Source organism: Lepidochelys olivacea (assembly GCF_965140295.1).
Source record: "Lepidochelys olivacea isolate rLepOli2 genome assembly, chromosome: 26".
Lineage (NCBI taxonomy): Eukaryota > Metazoa > Chordata > Testudines > Cheloniidae > Lepidochelys > Lepidochelys olivacea.
Genome location: NC_140436.1, coordinates 4,797,513 through 4,824,675, shown reverse-complemented (window position 1 = coordinate 4,824,675; position 27,163 = coordinate 4,797,513). Strand labels below are relative to the sequence as shown.

At 46.1% G+C, this 27,163-nt stretch overlaps 1 long non-coding RNA gene across 4 annotated transcripts in view; it reads left to right on the top strand.

Annotated features, from left to right (window-relative positions):
• Window positions 1–27,163, top strand: part of LOC311513525 — a 118,054-nt gene that overhangs the window by 76,306 nt on the left and 14,585 nt on the right. For 3 of the 4 annotated variants that reach the window (XR_014709744.1, XR_014709745.1, XR_014709746.1), the window contains one exon: window positions 14,975–15,111. This is a non-coding gene — a long non-coding RNA (uncharacterized lncRNA). Of the gene's footprint in view, window positions 1–10,048; window positions 10,163–14,974; window positions 15,112–27,163 lie in introns of those variants that run through there. The other variant, XR_014709747.1, reaches the window with a different exon arrangement.

Genomic DNA, 27,163 nt, shown 5'->3' with positions numbered 1-27,163 from the left:
CAGGTTGTGACACATGGTAATATTTTTTGAGATTTTTTTTCCTCCCTAGCTGTCAGGTAGGAAAGAGCTTAAACGTCTCTATGGCACCTGCATGCTGTTCCACCCTCTTGTATTATAGAGGCTGTCGCCAGTTGCTAAGGCCTGGACTACACTCAAAGTTAGGTTGACCCAGCTACAGCACTCCAGGGAGTGAAAAATCCACACCCGTGAGTATCATAGTCAAACTGGCCTAACTCCTGGCATAGACAGTGCTAGGTCGACAGAATAATTCTTCCAGTCACCTACTTACTGTATCTCGGGGAGGTGGATTGACTATGCCGATGGGAGAACACAGCTATCACTGTAGGGAGGTAAGGGTGGGGACCTGTAGGTTTCTCTCGTATATGGTTGTCTGTGGGGCTCTGCTGTTGAAGAAAATTGTGTTGTCCAGGAAGTTGATGCTGGTGTGGAGTGTTCTAGAGAGAGTTGGATGGATGGGTTGAAGTTGTGGTGGAAATTTGTGAGAGAGTTTAGGTCGTCTGGCCAGAAGATGAAAATATCATCAGTGTATCTCAGGTATATCATTGGTTTTGTGGGTGAAATTCTCACTTGGGCTGCAGGCCCCCACATGGACTGCACCTCACTTAATTCTGTTTCGTTCAGGTTCTCATACCGAGCCCATGACTGCGGTGCCTCTGTGCCTTCCAATAGTGCTTTAAGTGGTGATCAATGACCCATGATACAGCTGAAAGTGATTCCCTCCCCCTGAACCCGGGGGTGTGTGTGTGTGTACACACACATGCACGCTCATCGGGTCCTGGCCAATCGTTTCCCGGCCCCAAATCTGGTGATCAGTTTGAACCTGAGCATGTGAGCCAGGCATCTAGAAAGAATTCTCTGTACCATATCAGAGCACCAGTCTACCCCATCCAGGGTCTCTCTTTGTTTCATGATTTATGGTGTGTGATTGGACTCCTAAGTCACATGTTATTGCTTCATGCTCCTCGATTGCATGATAGAAATTTTTAGAACAGGAGAACAGAAAATAGCAACTGGTGAAGGATGAACAGTGAATGATGTGTGCTCCCAGGTGAATTTTGAGACCAGTGATCCTTTGTCTTTGAATTTGTGAATCCTTCAGCATGTGTGACTGTGTTCCACACTCAGTTGGCATACATCTGAGTCCTCAGTCATGAATAATGTAGCACCAGCCGCAGAGCTAAGTTGGCCTCTTCACTGCAAACATATTTGTGGGGCTGTTTATTCATTACAAGTCCAGCCCTTTGCTCTAATTAGGTACTTGTATGTCCCCTCTTACTGATGTATCTGAGCACCTCACAATCTTTAAAGTATTTATCCTCACAGCAACCCTGTGAGGTAGGGCAGTGCTACTATCCCCATTGTACAGATGGGAAAATGAGGCACAGACTAAATTACTTGCCCAAGGTCACACAGGGAGGAAGGAATTGAACACAGGTGCCCTGAGCCCCCCAAGCTAGCACCCTAACAGCAAGCCATTTCTTCCTACTAGCAGCCCAGATATTTGTAAATAGATTATATTTATCTTACAAGTGTCCCTTTAATTCTAACCCTCTCCGCCTTAATGTTTGCATGTTACCAGCAGTGACACCCCCAAAGGGAGCGGCTGAGTTAACTGGCACCTGCCACGTTTGACTAGGACTTCCAATCGCTGATCAGCTGATGCTTCATCCTTAATTAGGAAAAGCACTCAAAATGTCACCCAGAGAGCCATGTCCCAAAGCTGCCACTCTGGCTGCTTGCTAATGCAGAGCTCACCCAGGCTGAGAGAGAGACTGGGAGATTTGTTCTGAAATTCTATTTGTTTGCTTTGTCTTGTTCAGCCATCTGTTTCGACACCACGTGTGTGAGGCAAGTCTCCATTGTTCCCTCAGCTAATCCGACTTATGGTCATGACTGTATGACTCCAAGGGCCGGGGCAGTGGTCTACAGCTGGGATTTTGAGGTCTGCTTAGGGCCTCCCACCCTTTGAGACAATGCATGTATTGGTCAAAGTGGTACTGAGTCGGAGGCCAGATGGCCTTGTGGTTAAGAGTGGGTCTGGGACTCCAGAGATCTGGTGTCAGTTTCTGCCTCTGCTTAAGGTTACCTGACGTGTGTAACCTTAAACAAATCACTTCTCTTCGTGCCTCAGATCGGGATAATAACCCTTCCTTACCTCCCCAGACTGTTGTGAGGGTCAGTTTACCCACAGAGAGGAGCAAGGAGGCACATTCTCATGTGCCTGAGAATAAGAAGTAAAAAGAGAGGGGCCAGGAAGAAAAACATAGGAATCTTCTTTTAAGAAACCACAATAACCCAACCGTCCAGAAATCCAGTGCATGGGAAGTTTGGCCCCAGCCCCAGGGAGAAGCAGCAATTTAGCATACTCAATTAGGAAATGATTCCTTAGGGTATTTGTTTGCCTCCTGGGCTAAAAACACCCTAGGAAAATTTCTGAATCTTTTCTTAGAATCATAGAATATCAGGGTTGGAAGGGACCCCAGGAGGTCATCTAGTCCAACCCCCTGCTCAAAAGCAGGACCCATCCCCAATTAAATCATCCCAGCCAGGGCTTTGTCAAGCCTGACCTTAAAAACTTCTAAGGAAGGAGATTCCACCACCTCCCTAGGCAACGCATTCCAGTGTTTCACCACCCTCCTAGTGAAAAAGTTTTTCCTAATATCCAACCTAAACCTCCCCCACTGCAACTTGAAACCATTACTCCTTGTCCTGTCCTCTTCCATCACCGAGAATAGTCTAGAACCATCCTCTCTGGAATCACCTCTCAGGTAGTTGAAAGCAGCTATCAAATCCCCCCTCATTCTTCTCTTCCGCAGACTAAACAATCCCAGTTCCCTCAGCCTCTCCTCATAAGTCATGTGTTCCAGACCCCTAATCATTTTGGTTGCCCTTCGCTGGACTCTTTCTTCTTCTCCTTCCCTGCATTTAAGGGAGGGGAAAAAAGGAGCAAAACCATCCAGGCTTTCTTTCATTCATTCGTTTGTTCGTTCTCTTTTTTTTAATCTATCCCTTCACACCAAACACTTTCAAAGTTAATTTCAAAAAGCTGGGAACACTGATAGTTTTAATTAATCCGATGCCTAGGGAAATACGATTTGTGTTGCCAAAGACACTCTTGCCTTCTTCTGGATAGCTATCTTGCGCCGGTTAATTTTGATGTTTCCAACTTGGCAGTGATTATAGCTGTGACTCTTGTCGCTTTATTTTATTTGATCATAAAGGTAACATATGTCAAGTTGTTTGGTTTTTTTCCCCTCCCCCCTCACTGCACTGACCAGCCAGGGTCTCACTTTGATATAATGACAACTGAGTTTCCATAATAAACCTCTTCTCTCTGAGGATTTGTAAAATTCGAGTGCTGGCTGAAATCTGAGGAGTGAGGTCAATTTCAAACGAACAAATTGGTAGCCAGGGTTGGAGCAGTGGAATGTACAGGGGGTCAAGAGTCTTGAGTTCTATATCCAGATCACCTGCTGATCTACTGTATGATCTTGGGCAAATCACTTTTGCCTCTGTTTCTCCTCCAACCATTTCTCTATTAAACTCATTGTGGCAGGCTTTCTCTCTTACTGTGTACCTGCTGTACATTGCTAAGCGCAATGGAGTCCTGATTTCACCTGAGGTTTCCAGATGCTACTATAACATCAATTAATTGATCAAAGGCCTTGATTCTCCACTCCTTTACACTATGGTAACCCCATTGACTTCAATGGTTTATTCCTGATTCACATCAGTGTAACGATCTGATCCAGAAGCCACTGAAGACTGTGTGAAGACACCTGTGGATTTTAATGAGCTTTGGATCAGGCTCTAAGGGAGAAGAGAACAAGGCAAGGTTCTGGGGTTCTGTTCCCCACCTGAGACAAATTCAAAGTACAATCTGGGGAAGTTAGTCAGGGCTGATCTGTAAATAATCATTTGTATGTATACAACAACTTTCATTCAAGAATCTCAAAGCCATTTATAAAGATTAAACAGCTGACCCTTGTGTCACCCCACCCACATACATGTACGCCCCTTTGGGGCAGGCCAATGGTGGGAAGGATCAAATAATATTTGTTCTATAATTGATTTGAATTTTGAGACTAATTTTAAAATAAACAATTTGATTTTTATTTCAGATTATTTGTCCGGCTCTAGAGCTGAGCTAATAATTTAAATCAAATAGTCTAAAAAAAATCACCAAATTTCTCCAGTACATGCTCTGGACTATATTTGTTAAAGTTAATTTAAAAAACAAGTAGCGGACCACTGTGATCATCTAATGTGACCCCCTGCATCAGGCAGTCCAGAGGATTCCATCCAGTGATCTCTGGGTCAGGCCCATCATTTCTAGTCAAGCTACAGAAGATATTTCAGAAGGACTCCTCAGCCAGTTAAGTCCGTGACTGCCCTAGACTAGTGGAAATGATTTTTGTACCCAGGCCGAGATCCCAACTATTCTCGAGTTGGACTCCAGCAGGCAGAGTCCTAAAGGCTGGAACCCTCCGCTTGGCCGCAGACCGCTGTAGCCATCATGCTAAGGCCAACACAGCATTGCAAACCCTGTCTGTTGTTACAGTGCTAACGTGGCCTGTCTGCCTGGTGACTTTGCCGTGAACCCTGGCCCTCCTCATCCACGCTTGATCTCCCATACGGAACCTCATTAGCATGTTGATTGAATGTTTGCTAATGTGCCATATGTGAGAGCAAATGAAACCAAACAAATCACATGCACGCTTCTGTTGGGCGCAGACCTAGTTCTCTGTGTGGGAAGTAGACCCCCGGGAGAAGTATTTGAGAGAGCCCTGGTTAGAGGAGACACAAGCCATCAAGATAGTTGATCTGTATTGCTGTAATAACCTCCTCCAGCCTCCTAGCTGTCTGCTGGCACGAGACCCTTTGCCTTTCTGCATTGTCCTGTGTCCTTCCTTTCACTCCCCATCAGGAAGGTGAGTGGTTCAGGCCCCATCTCTCCCCATAATCTAGCGTAAATGCTGCGCTTTGTAGCCGGTTAGCTCAGGCTGGCATTTGGAAATGACATTTAAAGGTCACTGCCAATCTTCTCGCTTGGAGAATATGGAAAGAAGGCGTCAGTGGAGGATTTGGGGACCGGTGTAGTCACCTAATGAGCATTTGTGTGAGGCTATTAGCTGTACATGGCTGGGGGTGAAGAAGGGGGAGTGAGAGAAGATGAGGTGCAGCATTCAGAATGAGAATGAGATAATAGGGAAGAGTTGAGGGAGATCCTTGCAACCCACTGCCTGAGCCACGGAGAATATTAGCAGTTACAGCTCTAGCTAGGAACACATGTCTTTTGCTCAAGCTGTAGCAGCTCATACTTTTACCTCTGCAGTTCAGTCTCTGATGTGTCGGCCAAGACAGCAGCCATTACATGAGCAGGCCTTGCTGAAAACAAGGCCCATCAAACACTGTTCTTGACGGTGAGCTTCCTGTGCCCTCGCAAATCAGGGGATGTCTGTGTAAAGTGTGAGATTCTCCCCTGCACAGAGAGCCAACGCGAGGTTTATGCACCACTCCCGAGGCCTCAAAACTAGGTCTTGTGCTGGCCTCTCAGCACAGCGGGGAACTTCAGAAGCGCAGCTGCAGATGGGAACCAGTTAGTTCAGGGGAATCACTTTGGCATGGCCACAGGTGATGAGCCAGTACACTAGCCAATGTGCCTGCTTGGATCAGAAGAATGGCCATGTGGTAAAAGCCCTGGACTTGGACACAGAACAACTGCACTTAATCCCCAGCTCTGCCCCAGAGTCCCTGTCAGACCCCAGACAAGTCACTTCGGGCCAGATTTGTAAGGGGGCTGGTTTTTGAAATGGGTGGGAATTAAGCTCCCATATACCTCTTTAAATATTTGTCTCTAAGTCTCTCTGGGCCTCAATTCTCCGTCTATAAAAGGTGGTTAATAAACCTCCCTTAGTCCATCTTGTTGCTTTAGATTGTAATCCCTTTCGGGGCAAGGACAGTCTTTCTGTGGTACAAGCAACATGCAAAACCATGGGGCCCTGATCTTGGTCGGGGCCTCATGTTGCGACTGTAATACGAAGAGTGAGAATACACTACACTGGACTGTCAGAAGGTTATCTTACAGAGTGTTTTAGTTAAAAGCAGTTTCCCAGCAGCTAACTCTGAACTTGTCCAGTGCTTTCATGGAGGATAGGTCCATCAATGGCTATTAGCAAGAATGGACAGGGATGGTATCCCTAGCCTCTGTTTGCCAGAAGCTGAGAATGGGTGACAGGGGATGGATCACTTGGTTACTACCTGTTCTCCTCATTCCCTCTGGGGCACCTAGCATTGGCCACTGTTTGAAGACAGGATACTGGGCTAGATGGACTTTTGCTCTGACCCAGTATGGCCGTTCTTATGTTCTGGAGTGATCAGTTGGGCCATTTTTTTCGTAGACCACATGGTATTTATTAATTTTTTTATGATATACAGGCACACCCACAAATCCCATCATGCTGGGCAGTAATGGCTGGATGCACAAAATGAGTTGGGTGTCGAAGTTCATGATTTAGGTGCCATGGTTTGAGGACCTTTGTGATGTACAAAACTGCTGTCAAATGACTGTTCCTATGTGGATAAATAATGAAATGGTCACTGGGCCAGAGCAGGAGAATGACTCCCTGGTTCAGTGGTTAGGGCACCCCCCTGAGAGGTGGAAAACCCCAAGCTCCCTTGCCCCCCCTCCTTCAATTATTTTAATTCTAGGAGAGGGCTCACAGCTGAGAACCCCAAGCAGCAATAGGTACCTCCTGCAGCTTTGACGCAGGTGCCATCTCAGTGAGAGGGGTGAGGAATAGGACACGCTCCTCTTGTTGGCATCTCCCATTGGCTAGCTTAGGTAGCAGCTCCTTGCCTAGCATGCTGGCTTTTGTGGTTCGCTGCCTAAGAAGCCTCTTTCTCCCTGTTCCTTGTGCAGGGAGCCTCAGACTTTGTGGATTGCAATGATTTTCTAAGTGCCTAAGAGTTAGCTGCTGTAACACTCAACATCACAGCGTGCTCACTCCTTCTGTGCATCCCGCCCTGCGAGACAGCTTCAGCCCCAACGCCCTTAAAATTTAAATAGAAGAATTGGCAACCCCGTTTTACCAACTGGGAACCGAAGCACAGAGAGATCCACACGACTTGCCCAAGGTCACACTGTGAGCCTGTGGCAGAGAGAGGAATGGAATCCATGTCTTCAAAATGCCAGGCAAATACCTGACCCGCCATCCCCTCCTGTGATATAGGATATACTGGTATATAGAGAGCTTCATCTTGCAGCTTGTAGAGTGTCAAAAGTCCCCTTGACTTAACGGGGAGTTTTGCGTGAGTAAGGACCTTTGGCTCAGAGGTTTGGCTCAGGGTTAGTGATCCATAAACTACTCATAGAGACAAAAGGGTCTTGCAGCCCCCAGAGCAAATGATGTGGAATATGAATGGCCTTGATGCTGCGGAGGCATTAAAAGGACAGAAATATTGCTGTAGTTGGTGGCGGGGAGTGGGAGGAATCTAGTAATGCTCTGGGAAACACAGCAACTCGCAAGTGAGAATAAGGAACTGTCAGATGGGTGGGATACTCAGCATGGAATAATGGCCTGAAAAAAAGGGAGGAGTTACCATAAAAGCTCTGCCTGACACCTCAGTGAAAGTTAAAAGTCCCCTGTCTTGAAAGAGAAAAAGTGTGTTTTATTCAGGAACTCAATGGAATTCACCTTGTAGGGCAGGACACTTTCTGTAGGGTGGACAGGCGGAAATGAATTACTCTCTATCCAATACCCATTCAAGTCAATGCAGATGCTTCCAGTGATTTAATGCACATTGGCTCAAGCCCAGTGTGTGTCTCAAATTGAGAGCTCAGTCAATCATCTTTTCACTTCCTTCCCAGCGCACCGTGAATACCTCACCACAGAGTCCCCCAGTGAAACGCAGATCACATGGAAGGCTCCAAATTTACCAAGTTGAGGCACTTATATGGCCCTCCAGTATCAGACCATCAGAACACCTCACTGTCTTTAGTGCATTTCTTTATAGTACCCTTAGGAGGCAATGCTATGTCCCTCCTTTTACAGGTGGAGAACTGGGGTATAGAGGGATTAAGTCACAGAACTTGTCTCTGGCAAAGCAGGGAATTGGATCTAGTTCTCCCAAGTCCCAGATGAGTGCCCCGGCCACTGGACTATTCATCTTCTCTGTTCCCTTTTCCCTGGAGATATGCTTTTCTCTTTTCCCCTCCACCCTGCATCGCCATCCTCCTTATTAGCTTGTTTAGACTTCCCCATCAAGAGGCATCTTTCAACACCCCACTCCCCCTGCCTTCTTGCCTGCTACACTCCCTCTTCCATAAACACCAGCACTTAAATCACATGGAGATTTGTGTCATGGAAACCTGAGATTGATAGATAGATGGATGTGTTCATATGGGGGGAGGGAGGAGATTCAAGAGAGAACACTCTCCCTGCCTCAAATCAGATTAAGAAATCTCTCACACATGAATCTGAGTGATGCCAAACTCTTAATTCCATCCAAACCTCAATTACGCAGAGTGCACATCCCTCCTCAGAACCTCAATAAAACATAGTTAGCAAAAGGACATTACTATTATGCTAATAAAATCACAGACCATAAACAAACAATGAAAGATGCCACTGACAGTAAGGTGTGTGTGTGTGGGCTCATATCCATTGTAACATCTTACTATTGAATGCAGAGATACCTCCTGGGATGGTTTTATATAGTGGGCCAGATCCTTAGCTGGTGTAAATCAACATAGCTCCTTTGACATCCCTGGAACTATGGCAGTTTACACCAGTTAAATATCTATCTATCTAGAGTCACTCCCTTAGCCTTGGTAAATCAGCACAGGCCTCTGGAAGTCAATAGATAGGAGGGGGGGTGTTTTTCTAGTTAGACGTATTTATAGACATGTGTATACATATGATATTTCCTCTCTAAAATATTAAAATAAATTACATCTTTTTTTCAGAATACAGACATTAATTCTGTTTCCAGAAGATTTGTCAAATCAGTGGCCTGTGTTTGCATAACAAGCTCTTTGGTTATGCGGCACAGAATATAAATTGCCACGTTGTCAGGCTCCAGATCAGAATCACTGGGTTTTAAGCAGAATCTCTCACATTGATGAAGTGGAGTGTAGTGTGCATCTGTAAAAACTGGCTGTGGAGAAATATGCCTGAAAGTGGCTTTTTACCAAATGAAACGGCATGGGGGAATGGCTAGGGGTGGGCAAATAGGTTGTGGAAAAAATAAGAAGCCTCTAGAACCTTTAAGAGATCCCCAAATATTTGTTTACTTCTATTCTCCTCTCCTCTCCCCACCCCCTCCCACTCAACCTCCAACTTCTGGTTTGCAGAGAGGGGTCAATATGCAGAAAGACTTTAAGGAAGGTTTTTCCAGCAGTATTTCTGGCCCCCCTCATCGTGGACACAAAGGAAATCTCAGGAGAGAGCCAGCACTTGGATACAGTGATGGGCACCGTAGTAGCTGGCTGGCTGGCTAGATTTAATCACCATACAGATCTACAGATAGATGGGGTTTGCAGAGGGTTATGTAGGGGGATAAACAGACAAATGAGTGAGGTGAGTGACTCCTGAAAACTTAAATTTTTCCCCTGTCCCAGGGGTCGACCACAACATTTAGTTGCTCTAGAAACAGGCACGCCTCTCTCTAATAGAATAGGTGAATATTTAAGACTCCAGAATGATAGATGGTTTTTCTGCTAACCTGTTCATTGTATTATAACTTCATCCTCCCAACCTCCCCCCCCACCACATTATATCTTCTCTGTCCTGTCTGACCTATAGACCATAAGCTGTCAATGGCATAGACTGCCATCTTTGTTACTTGGCTGTAAACAGTGCCCTATGCTGCGTGGGACATAACTGCCTCGGACAGATATGCGAGGGGCCCGGCTTTTTCTTTGCCAACACTTGTGTAGCTTGTCATGCTAGAAAGCCTCTGTGAATGTAATTGGATTGGATGGTACCTACCACCCATGGGGCTCTGATCCTTGATCTGGTTTCCTAGGCACTAGGGGGATTTCCAGGTGGTGTGCTCAACCGGACAGGACCCAAGCAGGAAAGTCAGGACATGTAGATTCTACTCCCAGCTCTACCATGAATTTGCTGTGTGATCTCAAGTAAGTCATTTCCCCTCCCACCAGTTCTGTTGTCTATTGGATAGTGAGCTCTTTGGAGCAGAGACTCTCTTTCGTTTTGTTTATGAACAGTGCCTAGCATCATGGGGCCCTGATCTCAGCTGAGGGGCTGTGTACGAATAATAATGACAGATAGATAACCTCCATCCCAGCACTGCAGACCCCAGTGGGTTGGATAGTTCAGAGTAACTTGGCATGGGAGCCTGTCTGCTCATTTAAGGTGCCTTGGCATCACAGCAGAGAGCACTGTGGGTAATGGTACAGGCACCCTCTAAATACCTCTTTGCTCTGCTGTGATGCTGCAGAGCTTTGAAGGAATGAGAGAAACATAGTGGCCATCTGCCCTCCTGTGCCTCATTGACACAAACTCTCTGATCCTGCCGGTAGCTCAGACTCCCTTAGAATCATAAAACCGTAGGGTTAGGAGGGACCCCAAGGATGCCAAGATGCAGGATTTCTTGTATCTAAACCATCCAAGACACAGGGCTATCCAGCTCCTTTTGAAAACCTCCAGTGAAGGAGCTCCCATAACCTCCCTAGGAAGGACATTTTCCCTAAGATTTAATCTAAATCTGCTGTGCTGTAGTTTGAACCCCTTGTCCTGCCCTCTGTGGCCAGAGAGAACAACTTTTCTCCATCTTTCGAGTAGCTGAAGACCACTATCATATCCCCTCCTTAATCTCCTCTTTCCCAAACTAAACATACCCAGTTCCTTCAGCCTTTGCTCATATGGCTTGCATTTGGATCCTTTCCAGTTCTTTACATCCTTTCTATGCATTAGTGATCAAAATTGGACACAGTACTCCAGCTGAGGTCAAAGTGCCGAGTAGAGCAGTTACTGTCACCTCCCGTGACTTGCATGCAATGCCTCTGTTAAGCAAATGCTATTTTAGATTGCATTTTTAAAAAATTATTTATTTATTTATTGCAACAACATCACATTGCTGACTCATGTTGAGGTTGTGGTTCACCACAACTGCCAGATGTTCTGCTGCCCAGCCAGTTTTCCCCCAGTCTGTATTTGTCTTTGGTTTTTCTTCCCTAAGTGGTGCACCTGACATTTGTCTTTGTTGAATTTCATTTTGTTGTCTATAGCCTAGTCCTCCAACTTATCAAGATCCCACTGAATTTTAGCGCTATCCTCTGAAGCGCTGGCAACCTCCCCTAGCTTTCTGTCATCTGCACGAGAGAAGATCATGGGCTTGAGCTGTGCTATAGCTTCTTCCCACTGCCTTCAGGAGGACGCTGAGCAGGAGCAAAATCCCTCATACGACCCTGAGTAACCAGCATGAGCTCCTCTTCCCCAGCTAGACCCCTCTGCCTTGCAGCTTCTGAGAACCCTGGCTTGTTACAAGCAGGGCTCTGGGCAGAGTGCGAGTTCCCCCTTTTCAGCTACCCAGAGATGGCAGTTGCATGCAGAGTTTGGTTTGGGCTGGTCTCCGAATCAATTTTTCAGTGAGATGTGTTATCGCACACGCACACAAAAAAGTCCATTAAATGTATAAACCCCAGACTGTATCTCCTCCTCTTAAAGGCTAAACTTATCTGCTGAGGCAGTAAACAGCTTGGGGTTTATAAAGTGTAATCAGGAATCGCAGTTCCCCCGTCGACGCAGGCAATAGGCATCTGTTCATTTGTTTTAATGAGATAAAACTCTCTCCAGAAGTCAGGGATACGTTCTCCAAATCTCTTTGCCTTCCTCTAACTTTCTCATTCCTGTCTGCCTGCGCAGCTCTGACTGCGCTTTGATTTATTTGGTGACTGCTGAGGGAGCCCTGGCAAGCCAAGATGTACAAGTCTCTTCCCCCTTCCCTGCTGCATGTGCATAGATATAATATACTGGAAGGTCTCCTTGAGGACATGGCTCTTTCTCCCTTTTACTTGTGGATGTCACTTTCAAAAGTTTCTGATGAAGAAAAAATAAGAATCAAGGCCAGTGATTAAAGAAAAGTTTAGAGAGGGCCGTGCAGGGACTTGCATATGAAATCAAGAGAAAACTAGGTTCTGTCTTGTGGTTACTGCTGGCAACTGGGAGTCAGGACTCTTGGGTTCCCTCCCTGGCTTTTCAAGTGTCCTGCTGCGTAACTTTGATTGATCCTCCATGTCTCAGTTTTCCCCCTCCGTTAAACAGGGATAATGATGCTTGCACAGGTTGTGATGCTTCTCCTCTTTGTTTGATTTCCTCTAGTAGTGCAAGGTGCAATAGACGAGAAGTACAAAGTATTAGCACTGCTGCTTTTGCAAGTGAGCATTCTCCTGCTCTTCGATCACTTTCCTTTTACCTGGAAATGAATATGCAACAGTTTCTTTGCAAAGTTAGGAAACAGCAGCTGCGGAATTCATTCCTAATGCGCCGCCTTGCAGAGAACCCAAGAATCAAATGATTCTTTTGGCAGTTCCCTTTGCTTAGTTCTGGAGGGCTGGGGCCTGATTCTGATCTCACTTACACCTCTGTAAGTTTTGTGACTTCCATGGAGTTGCTCCTGATTTACACCAGTGTGCAGACTTTATCAACTGCTTGGGGGTGAGGACTGTCCTTTGCTTCCTAGTTGTACATCCCCTCACACAATGGAGCTTGGTTGTACGTGTGATAACAGCCACCATATTGTCTTGTGGTCAGTCAGACACTGTTGATGCTAACTGCTGAAATCGGGGTGTGGTGCCTTCCCTTCTTCCCTCTCCCTCCTTGATAACATCTCTTCTCAATGCTGGCATTCTGGCCGTGCAGTTCTGATTCATGACTGGAAACTATTGAATTGCTGGTTGGAATGCCAGAAAACGTCAATCATTATGTCAAGTGGTGACGACCTGGAGGGGTTCTTATGCAGGGATCAGACACAAGACCTCTGGGTCTTACACCAGGGGCCTCTACAGCTTGAACTCAAGGAGCAGCCTCAGCACTGGGCTCATAAATGTCTTTATATGGTACAGCCACTAGAGGGGGACAAAGACATAATTGGCCTGATGTTACAGTAGGAAGAGAGAATTTGCCTAATCAGCAATAAAACCATGTGGACAACCAATTCTTGACAGCGGCAATGATTGGTAGAGCATTGCTGTGGTTATTTTTGCTTGGCCAGACTACATTTTCCATGATGCAATGCAGTATGTCATCTGTGCATTTGGTGTCATACATTGTGGGAGTCAAATCAAATTAATTAATGAGTATCTTAGCCCTGGGGCATAAGGGATACTTAGATAAATACATGATTTAAAATAAGCATAGCTTAATAAAATGCACACAGTTTAAAAAATACAAGATTACCCCTTCTCCCAAAATCAGTTCCACCTTTTAAATCAACCCCCACCTGAACGACAACACAATATACAAATATAAAATGACAAGCGTTGAAAATACATTATTTGCATCGTGGGAGTTATGTGGATGTAGATGCATCATGGGAGATGGAGTCTGGTCCATGGAGGAGAATAGGAGTATCAGAAATCCAAACTATAATCCCCACGAGGCAACACCTCAGGGAAATACCATTTAAAGTTGAACTGACGAGAAACAAAACCTTTAGATTTGGGAATATTGAAATATTTCCTTTTGATTGAAAATACTGAAATGAAACATTTTTGTCACTTCTAAACAGAATTTTTTTAACTTCTTATTCTGCAAAAAATGTTGATATTTCAATTTTTGGAGATGAAAGCAAATGTTGAGATCAGAATTTTCCATGAGATGGAAATTTCAATTTTCCTTAGCTCTGCTGATCATCAAGTCTGACCTGCTTAATGCAGGCCAGAGAATTCCATTCCAAGTTATGGGCTCAATTCTGGTCATTGCTGCATTGAGCCCACAGCTTCTGTCTGTGTTACAGCATTTCTTTTAGAAAAGTGCACACAACCTTGATGTAAAGACTTTGAGAGGTGGAGAATCCAACACCTCCCTAGGTAAGCTGTTCCAGTGATTAATTACCATCACTGTATTCCTAACCTGCATTTGTGATGATTTTAGGATGCTGCATGTTTAGTAAGGTTTCAGAGTAGCAGCCGTGTTAGTCTGTATTCGCAAAAAGAAAAGGAGTACTTGCGGCACCTTAGAGCCTAACCAATTTATTTGGGCATAAGCTTTTGTGAGCTACAGCGTCCGATGAAGTGAGCTGTAGCTCACGAAAGCTTATGCTCAAATAAATTAGAGACTAACCAAGGTGCCACAAGTACTCCTTTTCTTTTTGCATGTTTAGTAGGAATTGAGCTGAAAGTAGCAGCAGATGAGAACAACTTTTGGTCACAGACCAGAATGTGGAAGGAAATTTAAATTAAAAAGCTAAGTGGGAATGGGCCTAACTGTTTTAAAGTATCAAGCCAGTTGCATGCACAGGTAACATTCTTCCTTCACATTGTGCAGGGCACCTGGGTGCCAGCTATGGTTTAATTGTATTGCTTTAATTTTACCAATGAGATGCCTTGAGGCAGATGCACATGAAAGAAGATTATGATGCAGGAGAGTTCCTCTTCTTGTTTACCTATTGAAAGAGTGTTTCCTTGGTGCTTTTGCCTTCAGGGTAAAATGCAAGAGATGAGGAAAATGAGTCTGTATTATGGCTGTGCTCACACAGAGGCAGGAATTTGTGTATATCAATGAATTGGTTTTTAGTTCTCCCCTGCCAGCAAGATTATTACTCTCCCCATTTGGCAGGTGGGAAAACAGAGGCATGGAACAATGACGTGACTGGACCAGGAACTGAACCAGATCTCTGTGCATGTGGTGGTCTTCACACTAGTGCAAAGTAACCTTGTGTTAAATAAATGAATTCTTGAGTTCTTAACTTTGCATCCCTCCCACAGGTGGCTCATGTCTGCACCAGGCAACTCTCTGTTCTGCTGAGCTTCTGGAGACTACTTGTGCTATGTCATGAGGGACCATTTGAACTCTTCAGCCACACCCCACGCCCTCCAATAACAGCAGCTGCTCCATTCAGAAGGTAGGCTTGGATTCTTGAAATCCATAGACCATTCCTTTAAAGGCCATGAAACTGTTTGTTAGAGAGATGCACGCTGGGGCTGATTCTTCTTCAAAGGAAATCTCCCAGTCCATAAATATCTCCACTAAAATGCAGGACTAAACATAATGTATAAAAGATGGAATAGAAGATATATTATGCTATTGCATAGCAATCCTGTCTGTGGGAATTTATCACTGTACTACGTTCCCTGTTAAAAGAGGTTCTGCTAGCTGATGGAGGAGTTCAATTTATCATGTATCTGTTGCAAACCATCAATATTATGGCTTACCTATTTAAATTGGAAATGAGACCAAAGCTTTTGACTATTAGGTTGGCGGCCTAGAAGTTGAGCACTAAAAAGTAAATTGAACATCCATCTTCATTTATTCCAATGGACAATGTGTGTTCAGGAGAGGCTGTAGGTCAGGAGTGCATTGGCAGAGTTGTGTCTTGGTCCAGGACTGGTGCTTCTGGTTGTATGTGGGTGTCTGGGGGGAAGGTCCCAAGACTGAAATAGTAAGGGGTGCTACTGCTCAGGATTGAAAGGATCCATGGAATGGAATTGCAGGGAGGGCTGCAGGCCAGGAGCTGGTTATTTAATATAGCTACAGAATTGGGTCAGGCCTAATATCTACATGAGCAATTCACATGCTCAATGAAAACACAACAGAAATAATTACAAATGCTTATCAATTGAGAATATTTTAATCAATATGCCAAAAGTGGGCTCTCTTCTTCCCTTTCCTCAAATAGGTGGTTGAGGAAATGGATCACCTGTAGGCCCAAGGAGGTTCTAATCCAGGCTTGAGATCCCATGGGGTATGCACCTGGAAGTTAGGACTCCTGTTCTCAGGTACTGATTTGGGCAAGTCACTTTTCTTTGTGCCTCAATTTCTCTGTCTGTAAAATGGGGATAAGTGTTTGCCTCTACCACACCCGTGGGTGTTCTGAGCCTTAAGTAATTAATGTTTGTGATGTGCTTGGAGATCCTCTGGTGGAAGGTGCTACAGCAAGGCAAAGTTTGTTTTTTATTTCTTTTATTGGCACCAGCTAGCCCTGCTGATTTTTTCTTTAGAGAAGTTAAATGGAACACAAAGGCAGACGTGAACACCCACACAAAGACCTGAGTGTGCATGTGCGTGCACACGCCCACACATCCAAATTTGGACACACTTAGTCACAGATTAAACTACTAGCCCAGATCCATTTTGGGGCACTCCAGGGTAACCCATCAGCTAGACCAAATTCATTACTATCACATGTTAGGCGGGTGGATGTACATGTTGGAAGTGGTGTGTTTTTCTATATCATACACTGTTAAAATATGTTGTTTTTTTCAGATTGGATGCTCAAAGGCCATAACTCATAGAAACATAGTTTGTGACCAAAATACAATCGATAATGGAGCTATGTACTCAAGAGTAGTGTTTTGGAAAGAGCATAAAATATTTAGCCCCAGCTGACTTTTTTTTTTTTTTTTTGGTTTTGGTTAAAGCAAGTCTGTAACAGAATAAGTTTTTGTACCATGTAATACACTAAAATATTTGTAGAATGGATTAATCTGGAAAATGTTTTTTTGTGCTATTTTTATGAAGTTACACAGATAATACCTCTATTTTTGATGATATCGGCTTGGCCACAGACAAGTCTAAAGTGCACCTGGTACAAGTATAATTCCTTTTTCCAATCACAGTACATGGAAACAACTTCTACTACAGCCCTTCTCTAACAGTAATGATGCTTAGAGTGTCTTTTATATACAACTCCTACATGTACCTTTGTTGCTCATACGAGTACATGGGTATAACTATGAGCTACTGAATGTCTAATGCTTAGAGCTATGTTTACTCACAAAACTAGTAAGTTATAATGCTGCCTGCATTGACAAGAGTACAGCCCTAAGGGCAAAGAGTTAGATTTCACCACTGTGGGGTTTGTGCCCTGTTTCCTCAGTGTAGAACTTACAACCAACCCATTATCAAGTGTAAACTCCCCTTGGGCATCATAACAGCTTTAACCTGGAGTCACAGATGGTTCCTGTGGGTACTCTGATAAATGGTTGGTTACTCTCAGTCTCAAAGGACTGGTCACTTAGCCCAGACCTATTGTGCTTTAGGTCTCACACCAAAGACAATGCTGGGAGCCAATCCTATAGTGAACTATTTGAAGATTTATTAAATAGGAAAAGGAAATTAGAGAGTTAATTTACAAGGTTCAGGCAACCAAACAAAGGAGTTACAATCTGAAATTTCAAAAGCTAATTTAGACTTCTATAATCAAACTCTATTTGTCCATTGGGGCTAATTCATTATCCTTCTGGTTAGGTCAACTCTGTCCAAAGTAATGGTCCTAAGTTATTAAGCCATCAACAGGCAGAGATGTAGCTACCTCCAGGACTGTCATATCATCTTTGATGTGTGAGCATGTCTGAGTGTTTCTGCTCTTTGCCCTTAAAACTGCTCACAATGTAGGTAATTGGAGCAGGCTTAGTAACCTGTTATTACTGATGACCTACCAGAGCTGACTTTTCACCCTGGGCTGGGGGAAAAAAAAAATCACAAAGCTAGGGGGGAAAGTGAGCATATTCACTCAGAATGCATCTCACTAGCCATCTCCTGAGCTGCCCAAAACCCACTAGTCCCAGCATGAACAAATGTTCACGTTGGTTCTACAAGGTGGGGCTGTTGGAGCAAGACATGGGACGCCAACAGGTACAAGACACACACAGGCTGCACTAGCATCTAGAAGTAAACTTTCAATGTTCTCTAAAATTAAATACAGATCCTTGACCCCAAAGCCTTCTCTGAGCACACAAATTTCCAAGCCAGCCTGACTCTACGCATTATAGAGCACTTTAAAGTTCAGAGCCAGACTGGCCTGAGAACGGGTACGCCAGATTGAAGACCCAGAATTGCATCTGGGGTAAAATTTTGGGCTCACGGAGCCCCTTTCCTCTGATGTGTTTTTACATTGGGACAAACCACCCAGGAACTCCAGCATCAATGTCGATGCAGTTTGGAGCTGGGGTGTGAACTGCAATGACTGCTCAGTACAGGTCACAGCTGCACAACACAATGTCAGGGAGCTAAGGACGGGCACACTGTCTGTCTGCGCCCCAGGCACCTACATCCCCTTGTGGCTCTGGTTGTGTGTGCCTAAGTCCCAGTGTTAGGCACCACTGCACTCCACAAAAACTGCTCCTTGGCCCCTACCCAACCCTGGAGGCACCTGGCATCAGATGCCTCTGCACATGTGTACTACTCTCACCTAGGCACCAGAGGTCTAGCTCATGCCTCAGGCCCCAAACCTGCATGTCTTCCCCAAGGGACTTGCTCTGGGAGGTATGCTCAGTGGCTGCCTCACTCCACACAAGGCAGTTGTGGGGAGACAACCATTGAGCTAAACATCAGGGAGGCTGAGACACCCACCTAGAAGACAGGAGAGACTTCTCTCTGTGTGATGAGAAGAGGAACAGCTCTCCCTCCCAATCTATAGCCCAGGGATGTGGTAGATGCTGGTTTAATTATTTTCACTGCCTCCTGGGGAAAAGGGATTTTAGTATGGAACTGCTGTCTTGTGTGAGGTGCTACTGCCTAACAACGGAAGTAAGGGGTATTCTGATGTGGGTTTCTCTGGTTGAAGCTGTTCCACTTCAACTAGTAACTGGGGCAGGGCAAAGCAAAGCACAACACAAGCAGGAGAAGCCCTTTATAGCACTGTGGTGAGGATGCTCAGCTGAGAGCATGAAAACCTTGGTTTAATGCCCTAATCAGGCAAAGGGATTTGAAGAAGGAGCACCCTCAGCCTTGCCTCTTGAAGCTGTTCCACTTTAACTAACTATTAATTGGGCCAAAGCAAGACACAGGTGTGAAAAACCCTCTATAGGGCAGTGGTTACAGCACTCACCTGGAACGTTGGAGAAGAACTTGGTTCAATTCCTCTCTCCGCCAGCAAAGGGGTTTCATTTAAACAGAAAGCTTCCTTTCCTGTTGGAGCTGTTCCACTTTATTAACTGGGGCAGCCCACACCACTTAGGATCTCTCTGTAGTCCAGCGGTTTGGATTCTTGCGTAAGAGGTGGGAGATCCTTAGAGTTTCTGCTTCAAATCCTGCCTCTGCCTGTTAAGGAAGATTTGGAATAAGGACTTCCTACCTCTGAGGTGGCAGATTCCTGTTTAAGTCCCCTCTCTTTCTCCCAGACTCAGCTCTCTAATGAAAATTGCTGTTGTATATCCTATAGAAGCCCATAACGAAAACTACCACTTTATTTTCCAGTGGCTACTAACTGGCACTAGGCGGATTTGATCATTGCTTACAAGTGTACTTAGACGGGCTGGGGGCTATTGAACACCAGAGGTAGTCAGCCAGATAGCTGGCTGGGTGGCTCAGAGATTAAACAAAAGGGTCTGTAGCCTATTAACATTCTGAGCCATGTTGCTTCACCATCCCCAACCCCCTGCTACTAGGGCATCTTAAATTAGGACAGCTCAAGACTTTCCCACGGGTGCCATGATAGTAGGGAGGAGATCTAGCTTCCAGGCTCCACATTTCCCTCAGATTGACCTCACCTGAATCCCACAGCATCAGGACCAGAGCCCAAGAAACTTTCCAGAGAAGCGCATCTTTTATGGAGCGTGGCTCAGCTGCAATCACAGTCATCTGAATGTTGTCCTCAGACAGTTTCCACTCACCCCAGCTTGCCTGCAAGTGTGAATAAATCCTTGTTGAATCAATCTCGCTCTCTCATACACACACCACACAGAGTACCTCTTGTGCAGGCTCTGCTTTTTAATCTCCTGTGGCTCCTCTCTCTTATTTCACTCACTTTTATGCTCCAGTGCAAGGAGTAAAATGCTCCATAAAAGCTTCACTACACGGCCTGTGTTCACCATTGTCAAGCTCCAGAACTGGGGATGTAAAAGTTAGGCAATGGAAAAAATCAATCAATCAATCATGATGGGATTTATATAGCTCCCTGTGTGCGAAAGCCCAACAAGCACTCTACATTTTAATCAGTGCAGAACTATATCAAAACTCCTTCAAAACATAGAAAAGACCAACCAAAACCACAGACGGTGCAGCTTTAGGTTCTGTCTGCTTGTTCTATCCATTTAAGGTACTTACCTGCCCATGGTCACCACAGGATCTGAGCATCTGACACACTTTAATATTGTTGCCCTGTTTTGACCTGAGCAGCTGGTCAAATTTCAGAGCCTTAGAGATGTTATGGTCTGGAGTAGAAATTGATGAGAGTCTGGTATTTTCTTTGTACAGTCCTTGTAAATAAAAAACGTTGTATCAAAGTCCTGCTCCTCCGAACACAGGAGGAGACAAAAATAAAAGGAGCAGTTTCTTAGCCCCCAAGCCTCTTTAGCCAACACCAGATCCAAGAGCTCGCTCTCTCTAGCTTTCCCCAGGGTCAAACACACACTGTGCTCACAGGCTCCTGCTTGGCTTTCTCTGTGTGTGTGTGTGTGTGTCTCTCACACACACCCAGGATCACAAAATCCCAGTGAAAACCACCATCTGAGTGGGGCTAGTGTCTGGGCAGATTCTATTAGGCTTTTTTTTTTTTAAGGTGTGGGCCCTTATGTGTTTCTTACAACTATTTTAAGTGATGGGCCTGTCCACACATCAGTTTGAAGGAGGCTTGAATTCAACCCGTAACAAGGTTTCACCCAGGCACACAACACTATATTTATCCCAAGAACCCCTGATGAGGTAGGGCTGTACTATTATCTGCATTTTACAGATGGGGAAATTTGAGGCATAGATCCTCAAAGGTATTTAGGGTGACCAGATGTCTCAATATTATTGGGACCATTCTGATATTAGGGGCTTTGTCTTATATACGCAACTATTCCCACCACCACCACCGAAAAAAAAAGTGTCCCGATTTTTCACACTTGCTGTCTGGTCACTTGGACAGGGATGGTGTCCATAGCCTCTGTTTGCCAGAAGCTGGGAATGGGGGATGGCTCACTTGATGATTCCCTGTTTTGTTCATTCCCTCTGAAGCACCTGGCATTGGCCACCGTTGGAAGACAGGATACTGGGCTAGATGGCGCTTTGGTCTGACCCAGTCTGGCTGTTATGTTCTAAAGGTATTGAGGGTATCTTCTATTGATGTAAATGGGGCTTAAATACCTTTCAGGCTCTCAGTCTAAGTGACTTTCTCAAGGCCACAGGGGAAGTCTGTATTAAAACAGGGACTTGAACCCAGGTCTCCCAAGGAAATCACTAGGAAATCCTTCCTCTCTATCATGTAGTGGAGTGGGTGGGCTCTTGGCTTACCATTTAGGAGATCTAGGTTCTGCTCCTCTCTTAGACACTAAGTTCTTTGGGGGCAGGAACTGTCAGGCCTGGTGGCTGGAGCAGTGGTCAAGAACAGGTACCAAGGTTTGATGCTGAACGCAGAGTCAGCACTAGGCTGAGAGCAGCACTGAAACCAGGGACAGGCCGTGAGTCAGAACCTGGAACAGAGTCTGTAGACAAGACAAACCAGGATCATAGTCAGAGTCTGAAGCCAGGTTGGAGTCATTCTAAGGGTCTGGGCATCAGGAGGTGGGTGCAGGGCTGGAGCAGGGTCAGAGTAGGACACACTGAAGCACTCTGGGACAAGGTTCAGGCAGGGACAGGATCAAGGGCAGGCTGGAAAACTAGGGAGTCTGCAACACCGCGAGGTAGCTGGAGGTTTCCTAGCTGAGCAGTGCTGCTGCACAGACTAACTTGCGGCTCTGACGGCGAGAGCGAAATCCCTGTGCCTGCGGGCATCTGACCCAGCCCCTGGACAGGCTGCTGCAGCATGCCCGAGAGGTGGACCACTGCAGTCTTTGCTTGAGCAACGAGTCAGTGCAGCCGAGTTGCTGCAGGCTGCCTGAGAGCTGCATCACTGCAAGCTCCACTGAGGCGCTGTTGCAAGTGAGCAGCGCTGGCCCAGCAGTGGGTTTGCCTCACAGGCACTATATTTTCATTAAAAGAGTTTCAAAGGTACAAATGGGAGTTAGGCGCCCACCGGCCATTGACTTTCATGGGGATCTGAGGTCCTAAGTGCCCTTTAAAGTCTATCCCTCTATAGCACCTACCCCAATGGGGACCTTATCCTTGATTAGAGCATCTCTGTGCTATCCAATACATCGTAACACAAGTGAGAAATGTAGAGAGCTCAGTTGAGCTTATCATAAAAGGAGATTGAGCCGGGACTTAATTATGGTGCATCAGTACCTTCATGGGTGCTAAAGGGATCTCTAATCTAGTGGAGAAAGACATTAAGAACCACCAATGGCTGGAAGCTGAAGCCAAACAGATTCCAACTGGAAAGAAAAGAGATGTTTTAACAGAGAGGGTGATTACCTTCTGGAACAAACTGCCCATGGAACGGTGGAGTCTCCATATTCAGACTGGATGCCTTTCTGGAAGATAGGCTTTAGTCAAACACAGGGGTAACAGGGTGAAATGTAATACAGGGGTCAGAGTCGATGATCTAATGGTCCCTTCTGGCCTTAAGCACTATGAATCTGGGTGGCCTTATATTATTTATTTTCTCCCTTTCTCTCTTCATCCCTACCTCTCCCCCACTCTGCACATGACCCTATAATAATTGATCTATGTCTGCCCATACCAGATTCTCCATTCCATGCGCTATACCAGAAACAGCAGATTTTTGCTCAGGTTGTTACCTAGCTCCCCAACCGGCTATGCTCTAGGATGTTGATTCAGTTGGCTTCCAAACCCAGTCCTTCGGATGCCGCTGCTTCGCTCCGTCTCATCAATCATTGATTTCGCTGTGCACTCTGTTTAAAAAAGAAAGAAATCAATATTACACTAGATAAGGCTGAAGGCAACAGCACAAGGCAGGGCCAAGGGGCGAACAAAATGCAAAGGACAAGAAGCTGAGCTCCAAATTGAGCGGCAACATCACAGGAAGGATGGAGCAGAAAAAAGAGTGGTTGACAGAGGCAGATGAATGGAATAACAAAGGGAGAGAGAGAGAGAGAGTGTGTACACGCTATACAGACACAGATTACAAAGATATATGGAGAGGGGGCAAGAAGCTATACAACCAAAAGTCACTCCTGACCCAGTGGCCTGTGAGATCCTGGGACTACTGATCCCATCACAGAAGCCAGCATCAGAACTGGTACTAACTGTCCCTCCTCTCGGTTGAGAGGCAAAGGCATGAATGGGTCATGGAGACTGGACTCCTCCTCACTGACTCTAGCTGGCATTCCAGTCAGAGAGGCCTTTTATACAGTGTAGTTCCACTTTGCACTTCTCTACGGCCTCCCAGCTGTGAAGCTCAAAGCATTCTACAGACATGAAGGAATTCAACAGGACAGTGCCCCTTTGGAAGAAGGGAAGTATGATGTTCCCCTTTTAACCAGTGGGGACACTGAGGTACATAAGGATTAAGGGCCAGATTTTCGAGACAGCTCAGCACTGTGGGGACTGAGATCTTTTGAAAATCTGTCATTAGGTGTCACCAAGGGGCCTGCTTGGTGAACTCTTTTGAAAGTCTGGCCCTATGTGACTTGCCCATGGTCACATGGCCAGTTGCGAATGTAACCTGCGAGTCAATGTATGTTACCAATCCCCCTTTGTGCCCAATCTACAGAGGCTCTCAGGAGCCCTGGCTCTCTAGCCCATGTTATCACAAGTCATGCTTTCAGCTTTGGCAGTCCCTGTCAGAGAAGATGGCAGCCATCACACACTAACAGAGCCAGGAGTAGAATCCAGGCTCCCAGAACATGCTCCCCCCCGGGGCACTGCCCTTGCCTGTAGCTGTTTTACGGCACTGCAGACAGCCCTGGAGATCAATGTCTTCTATCAAACACACCTCTGAACAGTGCTTCATTCCCTAGTGCATAGAAGGGGCTTCCTTTATCTCCAGTCTTTTCACAACACCTAATCCTGTATAAATATTTTGCCCAGTTTCAGCCTCATTAGTAAGAACAGTCATGGTGTAATGACTAGGTATCAATTTCTGCTCAGGGGAAACATTCACAAAAAGATCTTTACTTTCCACTTAATTAGTCCAACATAGTTCATTTTTTTTTAACGTTGCCACATGGAAGTCCATGGTGTTGACCTGGCAGGGACCTGCTTGGGAAGAAAGAGGGTTCTGCTGGCTTCCATTTCACCCTGGGGGAGCCGTGGTCCCCATAACAGGCACCTCCGAACAATAACCATCTGCCGGGGTGGGGCAGGAGTAGTGAAATAGCTGTGGGAGCTGGACTGCATTTCACAGCCTTGTTTGACAAGCCCCTTGAAGGAGCCAGAGATAAAAAGGAAACCATAGCAGTGGAGCGATAGGATTGCTAATTACCTGCATCCCCTTCTCACCTCTCTCCCATCTGAATCCAGTCAACAACTTGGTCAGGAGAGTTTACATGGGCATGCCTAGATAAAGCATGCTGCTGACATTTACAAAGCTCAGTGCACCTCTCTGCTTGCTTCGCCTGCAGGCAGCTTTGAGACAGAAGACTACATGGAAGAAGCAAACCAACTCAGTGAACAAGTGACAGGGGAGGTCAGAACAACCTGGGACATGGAAACTTTGATGCATTTGGTTACCAGTACGCACATAAAATCAGACCTATGTTTTTCGTGTGCTGCTGGATTGGATGCAAGTCCCTCTAGTTGAGCTTCGATGCTGCCAAATTAACTTTGCAGGGATGTAGCCAGACTTTGCTCAGTGTTGGCATAGGAGCCCAGTACAGATACTTCTCCCCTCAGAAGCTGTATTCAGAGTTAGTTATTCATATTGTGGTAGGACTAGATCAGAGCTGAGATGTGCACGGTGCTGTACTGTAAGACAGTCCCTATGGCACAGTGCTGACAGAGCAAAGGGAATATGATCATCTCAGTTCTACAGCTAGGGACCTGAGGCACAGAGAAATTAAGCAGTTTGCAAAAGGTCATGCTGGCAGTCAATGGCAGACCCAAGAATTGCATTCCAGGTTTCTGAGGCCTAGCCCAGGGCCTCCTTCCTCTTAAATTACTGGTCTCTGCGTTACTGGAAAGGCAATGCAGAGCCACGGTCTCTCTCAAAATAGCACAGAACCCAAGAGAGAGCATTGCCTAGCAGCTGATACAAGAGCCTGAGAGTCTTTGCTTTGCCACTGACTTAATCTGCGTGACCATAGGCAAGTACTTTCACTTCTCCATGGCTCGGTCTGCCCATCTGTACCATAGATGCAAACAAATACCTGCATTTCTAAAGTGCTTTGAGATCCCTGGGTGACATATAGGAACTAAGTGTTATTTAACGGGGGTGGGGGGGAAGGGTTTTCTCGGCCATGAAGAGCCTGAATCGTGCTGCTTGCTACCCTCACTCTGTTGCCAACAATTTCTCCTTGAGCCAAGGAAGGACACACACGCACACTTCCAGACAGAGAGGGGATTTGGGAGGAAGCAGGTTATAAAACACTCTGCAAGGAGGAAAGGTTCCATTCAGTGCTTCAGGACTAGAATTAATAGGTGCAACCCATAATCCTCTTTTGGAAGGGGGAGAAGGGAGAGAGAGAGAAAAATAATGGCCAAAGCCTCATGTCTTCTTGTCAGAGAGTCTTCCAGGGTTGTGAAGTTCAATGTATAGGAAATCAGGTGGAGAGCTCAGCTGGACTCCGCATGTGTTTGGAGAGTAAGGGGCAAAACTGACCTTCACATAATCAGCCCTGGGAGGAAAACACAAGTGTTTGTTTCCAGGAACAGGCAGGCACCAAAGCAACAGGGACAGTTATTATAAAGCTAATCTCAGCTACCCCCATCCTGTCACAGCTAAACCCCTGTTTTTGTTTGTTTGTTTGTTTTAAACCTATATAATTTCTGCTGTGGCAATCTTTCCCTCCTGAATTCAGTGCTGGTGGAGGGGGGAAGCCTCAGAAAGTGAAGGCCTCTGGTTATTACTGAGGAGGTAGAACAGAGGCAGGGGTAGGGCAAGTTTTCCTCATCTGCTGACTCCAGCAGAACTGCTCCAACCCTGACCCCAAAGGACCACCTCCGGCTGAGCGGCAGTTCCATTTCTACAGTCCATTCAGCTGCTGGCCTCTGTTGAGCTTGACCGGGGGCAAGTAGTTAGTTCCCATCAATAATAGTTTCGGTGTCAGGGAGGGTGGAGCTGTATACCCCATCAAAATCACTTTGGCTGAGTTACACAGTCTTGCTCCAGGGCAGGAAAGAGACACCCAGCATCGGAACATGTGCGCCCAGGGTCCCCATTGCCCAGTGTGGCCATTTATGCCACTGTGGGCTGGGTGTGAAGTCACTCCTGATGCAGAAGGGCAGTGGTTTGCACCCAACTTTCACGGGCTCACTCTGCAAGGTACGGGGCAATTGCAAAGCTGCTGCATTCCAGGTGGATTCATGAAGTAACTGGACATCACGTCCCTGCCAAAGAAATGAACCACTTGTTCTGCTTAGTGGGACGTCTTATCTAGGATACACCACCAGTTCCGAACTCCAGGTATTGTATAAGCGTAACCAACTGCTCAGCATGTTCGAAGCCCCCCACATCACCTAATCCACAGAGAATCCAGGTATGTCTACATTTGAGCAGGGAGCTGAGATTCCCAGTTTGTGTCAACATATTTAGACTAGCTCCAAATGTTTGCTCGTGCCTAAAAATAGCAGCGTCTCCACGGCGGCATGGCCTGTCGCGTATGTACCCAGGGCAAGGGTGCTGGAACAGGGAGCGGGGGTGGGGGGGTGAGGCAGGAGACCATAGCCCCATCACATTTACCGTCTGTAATGGCAAGCACCAGGGGGGACAGTGTGAAAGGAATGCGCGGGGTGCAGGGTTTTGGGGGGGAAGGGGTGAGGCGAGGGCAGAAGGGGTGGTGTGAGGGTGGGGCCTAAGGGGAAAGGGTGGCAAGGCCTTGGGGAAGGGGTGGCACAGTGGTGGGGCCACGGTTTGTGTGCCAGTTGCCCCCCACATTTAGGGACCTTCAGCTGCCCTGAATACGCTCCGGCCTGACCCAGGGGGTTGGGCAGGAGCGTATTTAGGGCAGCTAGCCCAAGCCCCTGTCCATGCC